Here is an 8,947-nt window from a genome sequence, read left to right as displayed (position 1 = left end):
AGTGTATTATGCTAAGCAAAATAAGTCAGTCAGAGAAAGACAAATACCATATGATTTCACTTATGGAATTTATGAAACAATACAAATGAACATATGGGAGGGGTAGAAGAGAGAGAGAGAGGGAAACACACCACAAGAGACTCTTAAGGATAGAGAACAAACTGAAGGTTGATGGAGGGAGGTGGGTGGGGGGTGGGCTAGATTGGTGATGGGTATTGAGGGCACTTGTGTTGAGCACTGAGTGTTGTATGTAGGTGATGAATCACTGTGTTCCACTCCTGAAACCAGTATTGTACTGTATGTTAACTAAATAGAATTTAAATAAAAATTTAAAGAAAAAAAAGTTTATTCAAATTAAAAAAATCCTTCATTTCCAGTGTGTCATTCAAAGCCTTTTTTTCTTGTTGAGTTTCTGTTTAGATTATCTGTCCATTGATGTATTTGGGATGTGAAAGTCCTTTACGATTAATGTATTATTATGGATTAGTTCCATTATGTTTGTTATTAGCTATTTTAGGTATTTGGGTGCTCCTATGTTGGGTGCATAGATATTTACAATTGTTATATCCTCTTGTTGGTTGTCTTTTTTATTATTATATAGTGCCATTCTTTGTCACTTGTTACCGTCTTTGTTTTAAAGTCTAGTTTTTCCAATATAAGTATTGTTGCTCCACCTTTCTTTTGACATCCATTTGCATGATTAATGTTTCTTCATCCCCTCACTTTCAATCTGCAGGTGCCTTGACGTCTAAAATGAGTGTCTTTCTCATGTTGTGATTACCACTGGGTATTATATGCAACTAATGAATCGTTGAACACTACATTAAAAACTAATGATGATATGCTGGCTAAGTGAATATTATAAAAACATGAGTGTCTTTCTTGTAGCATAAATGGGTCTAGTTTTTAAATCCATTCTGACACTCTACATCTTTTGATTGTAGTGTTTAGTCCATTTATAGTGAACATAATTATTGATAGATATGTACTTATTGCCATTTTATTATTTGTTTTGTGGTCATTTCTGAAGATTTTCTCTGATCCTTTCTTGTCTTTGTCGCTTTCATGATTTGCTGATTTTATTTAGTTATGTATTTGGATTTATTTCTCTTTGTCCTTTGCATATCTATTAGTGGTTTTGAATTTGTGGTTACCATTAGGTTTGTGTATAACCTCTTCTGCATATAGCAATCTATATTAAGTTGATGGTCATTTAAGTTTGAAGTCATTCTTTACTCTTCTCCCCATGTTTTAGGTATATGGTGTCATATTTTAAATTCTTGTATTTTTTTAGTTCTTTGACTGATTTTTTACAGAAATATTCTTTTTTACTGCTTTTGTGTTTCCTACCTTCATATTGTCACTTTTGGTCTCTTCTTTGCACTCAGAGTCCTATTTAGTGTTTCCTGCAGGGCTGATTGAGTGGTTATGAACTCCTTTAATTTTTGTTTGTCTGGGAAACCCTTTATCTCTCCTTCTATTCTGAATGACAGTCTTGCTGGATAGAGTATTCTTGTCTGCAGGTTTTTCCCATTCAGCATGTTGAATATATCATGCTAGTACCTTCTGGTTTGGAAAGTTTCTGTTGAAAACTATGCTGATAGTCCCATGGGGTTTCCCTTGTATTTAAATGTCTTCCTTTTTCTTGCTGATTTTAAGATTTTTTAAAATCACTATATTTTTCCATTTTAATAACCATATATCTTGGTGTGGACCTGCTTTTGTTTATTTTGTTGGGGGTTCTCTGTGACTCCTGAATCTGGATATCTGTTTCCTTCCCCAGATTAGGGAAGTTTTCAATTATTATTTCTTTTCTTTCTTTAAAAAAAAATTTTTTTTTATTATGTTATGTGAGTCACCATACAGTACATCATTAGTTTTTGATGTAGTGTTCCATGATTCATTGTTTGTGTATAACACCCAGTGCTCCATGCAATATGTGCCCTCCTTAATACCCATCACCGGGCTAAACCTTCACCTCCCTCCCCTCTAAAAACCTGTTTGTTTCTTGGAGTCCATAGTGTCTCATGGTTTGTCTTCCCCTCTGACTCCCCCCCCCTTCATTTTTCCTTTCCTTCTCCTAATGTCCTCCATGCTATTCCTTATGTTCCACAAATAAGTGAAACCAAATGATAATTGACTTTCTCTGCATGACTTCTTTCACTTAGCATAATCTCCTCCAGTCCCATCCATGTTGATGTAAAAGTTGGGTATTCATCCTTTCTGACGGCTGAGTAATATTCCATTGTATATATGGACCACATCTTCTTTATCCATTCATCTGTTGAAGGGCATCTTGGCTCCTTCCACAGTTTGGCTATTGTGGACATGGCTGCTATGAACATTGGGGTGCATATGGCCCTTCTTTTCCCTACATCTGTGTCTTTGGGGTAAATACCCAGGAGTGCAATTGCTGGGTCATAGGGTAGCTCTATTTTTAATTTTTTGAGGAATCTCCACACTGTTTTCCGAAGTGGCTGTACCAACCTGCATTCCCACCAACAGTGTAAGAGGGTTCCCCTTTCTCCACAACCTCTCCAACATTTGTTGTTTCTTGCCTTGTCAATTTTTGCCATTTTAACTGGTGTAAGGTGGTATCTCAATGTAGTTTTGAATTGAATTTCCCTGATGGCTAATGATGATGAACATTTTTGCCTGTGTCTGTTAGCCATTTGTATGTCTTCTTTGGAGAAGTGTCTGTTCATGTCTTCCACCCATTTTTTGACTGGATTATTTCTTTTTGGGTGTAGAGTTTGAGAAGTTCTCTATAGATCTTGAATACCAGCCCATTATCTGTAATGTCACTTGCAAATATCTTCTCCCATTTTGTGGGTTGCCTCTTTGTTTTGTTGACTGTTTCCTTTGCTGTGCAGAAGCTTTTTATCTTGATGAAGTCCCAAAAGTTCATTTTTGCTTTTGTTTCACTAGCCTTTGGAGATGTATCTTGAAAGAAGTTGCTGTGGCTGATGTCAAAGAGGTTACTGCCTATGTTCTTCTCTAGGATTTTGATGGATTCCTGTCTCACATTGAGGTCTTTCATCCATTTTGAGTTTATCTTTGTGTATGGTGTTACAGAATGGTTGAATTTCATTCTTCTGTATATAGCTGTCCAATTTTCCCAGCACCATTTATTGAAGAGACTGTCTTTTTTTTCCATGGCATATTTTTTCCTGCTTTGTCAAAGATTATTTGACCATAAATTTGAGGGTCCATATCTGGGCTCTCTATTCTGTTCCATTGGTCTATATGCCTGTTTTTATGCCAGTACCATGCTGTCTTGGTGATCACAGCCATATAATATAACTTGAAATCAGGCACCGTGATGCCCCCAGCTTTGTTTTTTTTTTTTTTTCAACAATTCTTTGGCGATTCGGGGTCTTTTCTGATTCATGCAAATTTTAGGATTGTTTGTTCCAGCACTTTGAAAAATGCCATTGGTATTTTGATTGGAATAGCATAGACATTTTAACAATGTTTATTCTTCCAATCCATGAGCATGGAATGTTTGTCTTGTAGATCACTAATTCGTTCTTCTGCCTCATTTACCTTAGCTGTTAGAGTATCTAGATTAGATTGGATCTCATTGATAGCTTTTTTAAGTTATGCCAGATCAGCTCTCATTTCTGCCCTTAGAGCCATTAATCATTTTCTCCATCCTAGCTATTGTCTTCATAACTGTTACTGTGAAGTCTATTTCCGATATCTTGCTTATATCCATATCCATTTGTTCTGTGGCAGAGGTCACAGTCTCTGAGTCTTTCCTATTTTGGGGGTTCCTCTTCTTAGTCATTTTGTTGGGGGGTGGTTGAGGGAATGTACAGAGTCCAAATTATTGATCACTACCCAAGCAAGATTCACCTGTTTTATAGGGACCTTAGGGTTTTTGGCCTCTTGTTGTTCCGGCCTGTCTTGTGGGGGAGGGGCCTGCCGCACTGTTACTCAGGCAACCCTGTTTGGGCTGAGTTGTCCTGCCCCCTGTGGGGGGGGGTGGCCTCAGTGAAAACCAGTTTTTTGGGCTTTTGTTCTCTGGCAGCTTTCCCTGGTGGCTTTCCGCATCTCTTCCAAGAGTCAGAGCAGAAGTGACCATTTCTAACCCTCTGCCTCAGAGCAGAGATTGCAGTCTGTTCTTCAGTGAGCTCTCCAGGCCACGCTGTCTCAGTTTCTGTCTGTGCTGCTAAAACTGCAGCGTCCTGGGTTTGTGCACCCCACAGCAGTGTTCCCAGCCCTTGCTTCCAGGTCCAGGCATGTCTCTGCCTTTTGTGCTTCTAAAACTGCCAGCTGCCTCCAGTTCCCATGCATGCCCCCACAGCTCCAGGTTTCAGTCTGGGGAGCTGCCCTAAAGTTCTTTCCCCACCGCTACCGGTCTGCAAGTCTGTGCCAGGTCCCCAGTGCGGGAGGCTTTTGCACTCCTGTGTTATTTCACCTTCCTGGCTCAAGTGCTTATGGCAGCTCCCTCCCCCTTCCTTTTATCTTCCAATATCTGCCCACAGAATCACGGCTTCCCACTTCATACCTCGAAACCAACCACCGGCGATATTCTGTTTGTAGAGATCCAGACATATCTTCTTACATCTCAGGCTAATTTTGTGGGTGTTGAGAATGGTCTGGTAGATATCCTGCTCAGTTCAGGGGACCGGTTGGAATAGGGTCCCCTACTCCTCCGCCATCTTTGCCCCTCTTGCTGTTTATTCTATCAAGCATGTTTCTGATTTCGTTTACTGAGCCCTTTATCTCTGCTATGTTTTTCCTTATCTTTGTGTTAATAGTCCCACTGATGCCTTCTACTCTTTTCTCAAGTCCAGTGAGTATCTTTATGATCATTACTTTAAATTCTCTATCAGGCATGTTACTTATATCTGTGTCTCTTAGGTCTCTGGCCATGGCCTTGTCCTATTCTTTCATTTGGGCAAATTCTTCTGTCTTCTCATTTTGTCTAAGTCTATATGCCTGCTTCTCTGTGTTAGAGAAGTCAGCTATGTCTCCTGCTCTTAAAGGTAATGGCCTTATAAAGGAAATGTCCTGTAGTACCCTGCAGCATAGTGTCCTCTGTTCCCCAGGGCCTGGTGCTTCTGAGACTGTCTCCAATGTGTGCTCTGTGTGCTCTGCTGTTGTTCCTGGCCAGTTTTCATTAGGCCAGTCATCTACAGATGCTCTGCCTATTGTGAGCAGTGTTTGGTCCCTGGACTAAATGTGGTGAGTTTTAACTAGGTGTGTTCTACTCTGCTTGTGAGGTGAGACCTCAGCACTGTCACTGGATTGAGGCTCTGCTAAACTCCAGAGTTGGGAGATGTGATGTGGGCAGGGGTTTGTGTCAGTCTTCTAGGGGAGGAGGCCTGCTGCTCTGGGACTAAGGTATGCATGACCAGGGAGAGCAGTTTCACTGAAGTGTGTGGGTGGAGGGGTCTTGGTGCAAGCAAGTTAGGTAGCAAGTGTCAGTGCTGTGCTGGTTCCTGGAGTGGCCCTGTGTTTATGCTGAGGGTCAGGGAAGGGAAATGGCACTGGCAAATTCTTTTACTCCAGGAGGTGTTCTTTGTGAACACTGCCTCTCTGGGATGTGCTCTGAGAAGAACAAATAACCTCCCCACTGTGTGCCCCAGGCACTCTTCAGATCTCTCTTTCCATGCTGTTATTTGCCCTGCCTTCTCTCCAAGAACAGAGCAATGCCCTCTGAGCTCCCCCGAGCCACACCCACTGATCTTTAAAACTCCAGGTTTTAAGGAACACCTGGCTGGCTCAGTCAGAAGAGCATGTGACTCTTGATCTCGGGGCTTTTAAGGAACACCTGGCTGGCTCAGTCAGAAGAGCATGTGACTCTTGATCTCGGGGCTGTGAGTTTGAGCCCTATGTTGGGTATAGAGATTACTGAAATAAAACAAACAAACAAACAAACAAAAAAACTCCAAGCTTTAAGTCCCTCTGGTTGCAGGAACTCACAAAATTTGGCCCCTCTCACTTTATAATCCAATTGCTGTGGGGAATCTCTTCCATGTGTGCTCTCCTGTGTACTAGTCTGTCTCTTGCCCTTTTCCACAACTGTGGCTCCCTCCCCACCACAGCAGCCACAATCTATTTCTCTCCCAAATTGCATCTCCACACTTCCTACCTTCTTTGATGTAGCCTCTTCTATATCTTTAGTTGTAGAGTTTGTTCTGTCAGTCTTTAGGTCAATATCTGGGGTATTTAGGTTGATTTGATAGTTATCTAGTTGTATTTGTGGGATGACAGGAGCCTAGGGTCCTCCTACTCTGCCACCATCTTCCTCTACTCTCCCTTTTCTAGTTTCTTAAAGTGGAAAGTTAGGTTATTGATTTGAGATCTTTCTTCTTTTTAAATGTATAGCCATGAAGTATACTCTCAGCACTTCTTTAACTGCAAACCATAAGTTTTGGTATATTCTGTCTTCATTTTCTTTCATCACAAAATATATTCTAATTTCTCTTTCGATTTTTTTGGATCCATTGGTTATTTAGTAGTGTGCTTTAAAATTTTCATATATTTTTGTTTTCCCAAATTTCTTTTCTCTTTTCTTTTCTTCTTTCTTTCCTTTCTCTTTCTTTCTTTCTTTCTTTCTTTCTTTCTTTCTTTCTTTCTTTCTTTCTTTCTTTCTTTCTTTCTATAAGCTCTGACCAGTTTTATTAAGGAGGAATTTCATGTGATTTACTTTTCACTGGCCTGGTTCTAATGATATCAGAATCAAGTGGATCAATGATAGCCAGTATGCATATTCTGTAGTATTTACCACATGCTGTGCCCAGTTCAATATTATGGCCACTGTAGTGATGGACACCAGTTTAAGCCATGGCATAGTATTCTATTTCAAATTTTCTCAAGGCTGGGGTATTGTTGGCGAGGATGAGCAGTTTTGCTCTGTCATGTGTGATCATTTTCAGAGTCTGCTTATACCCCAGCATGTACTTTCTATTTTTCATAATGAGTTGGAGCCTAGAGTTGATTGACTCCAGTGACTTTTTTGTCTTCTTTGAGGCCACCATCCTCCTCCTTAGGTGCAGGATGGCCCCAATGAAGAGCAGTCACCAAGATAGCCAAGAGCATGAAAGGAGAATTTGTTTTGTTTCTAATTACATTCCATTGTGGTTAGGAAACATACTTCATATGATTGCAATTCTTTTAAATTTATTGAGGCTTATTTATTGGCTAATGTATGGCCTATCTTAGGGATTGTTCCAGTGTACTTTCCATGAATGTGTATTACAAAGTTTCTGGATGAAATTTTATAGCTATCTGTTAGATCTCTTAGTTTATTGTGTTAAATCTTCTATTTCTTTATTGATGTTATGCCTGGTTCTATTTATTATTGATAATAAGGTATCAAAATCTCAAACTCCTCTTGTTGAATTTTCTATTTTTACCTTCAATTCTATCAATTTTTGCTTTATTTGTTTTTATAGTTTTATGTTAGGTGCATATAAATTTATTATTGCTGTATTTTCCTGGTGGACTGATCCTATGTTCATTATAGAATGTCCCTCTTTATCTTAGTAACATTTTTTGTTTTAAGTTTATTTTGTCTGTTATTGTTATAGCCACTCCAGCTTTCCTAGGTTGATATTGGCATGATATCTTTTTCCATCCTTTTACTTTCATTTTTTAAAAAAGATTTTATTTACTTATTTGTGAGAGAGAGTGAGAGGGATCATGAGCAAAAGCAGGCTCCCTACTGAGCAGGGAGCCCAATGTGGGGCTTGATTCCAGGACCCCGGGATCATGACCTGAGCCAAAGGTAGACACTTAACTGACTGAGCCACCCAGGTGCCCCCATCCTTTTACTTTTAACCTATTTGTATCTTTGCATCTGAAGCGTATCTCCTGTGGAAAGAAAAATACTATATGATTTCATCATATGTGGAATTTAAGAAACAATACAAATGATCAGAGGGGAAAAGTAAGGGAGAGAGGAACAAATCAAGAAACAGACTCTCAACTATAGAGAACAAACTGATGGTTACCAGAAGGGATACGGGTGGGGGGTAAATTAAATAGATCATGGGGATTAAGGAGTGCACTTGTGATGAGCACTGGGTATTGTATGAAAGTGTTGAATCACTATATTGTACACCTGAAGCTAATATTACACTGTATGTTCACTAACTGAAGTTCAAATACAAACAAAAAAAGTGTATCTCCTCTGTACAGTTTATACTTTGATTAAAAAAATCCAGTATGATTCTTCATTCCATTCATATTCACATTGTCACTCACATTTATTGTTATTTTTGTATACATGGATTTATATCTGCCATTTTATATTTTGTTTTATATATGTCTCATGTCTTTGTCTTCTATATTCTTTTTTCTGCTTTCTTTTGCATTGAGTGAATATTTTCTATTGTAACACTTTAATTCATTTAATGATTTTTTGCTATATATTTTTGAGTTGTTTTTTATTGGTTGCTTTAACGTTTACATATGCATTTAACTTATTAGAAAATACTTTAGATTCATAATAACTTAATTCCAGTGAGATACAGAGATGTTACTCCTGTATAATTGTATTCCTCCTTTCCTGCTTTTGTGATATTATTGCTATACTTATTACATCTATCTATGCTATGAAATATAACAATACATTGTTTAAATTAGTTAATTTATATCATTTTATATCTGTTAAAGAGGTTGAGAAATGAGAGAAGAGCAAGTATATATTTAAAGAGTATGTTATATTAACATTCCTTATTTTAGAAAGAAATACTCAAAAGCTATTTATTCATAGGTTGCTAGAACAAGGAAGCCAACCACTGGAACTTACCCCACCCACACGCATTTTATCGAAATAAAATTGACATATAACATGGTTTAAACTTAAGGTGAGCAATGTGATGATTTAATATATGTATATATTGAAAACCTTTATCACAATAAGGTTGTTTAACACATCATTTACTTCAAATAATTACCATTTTGTTGCTGTTGTTGTTGTTATGGTGAA

The 8,947-nt window shown here is 38.4% G+C and overlaps 1 pseudogene; it reads right to left on the bottom strand.

Annotated features, from left to right (window-relative positions):
- Positions 1 to 6,478: 6,478 nt before the first annotated feature.
- LOC118547648 (large ribosomal subunit protein eL30 pseudogene) lies at positions 6,479 to 6,992 on the bottom strand (annotated as a pseudogene).
- Between the last annotated feature and the right edge of the window lie 1,955 nt (positions 6,993 to 8,947).

The sequence above is a fragment of the Halichoerus grypus genome, chromosome X (assembly GCF_964656455.1).
Source record: "Halichoerus grypus chromosome X, mHalGry1.hap1.1, whole genome shotgun sequence".
Taxonomy (NCBI): domain Eukaryota; kingdom Metazoa; phylum Chordata; class Mammalia; order Carnivora; family Phocidae; genus Halichoerus; species Halichoerus grypus.
The sequence above is the reverse complement of the archived record's forward strand: the minus strand, read 5'-3'. Positions and strand labels throughout refer to the sequence as shown.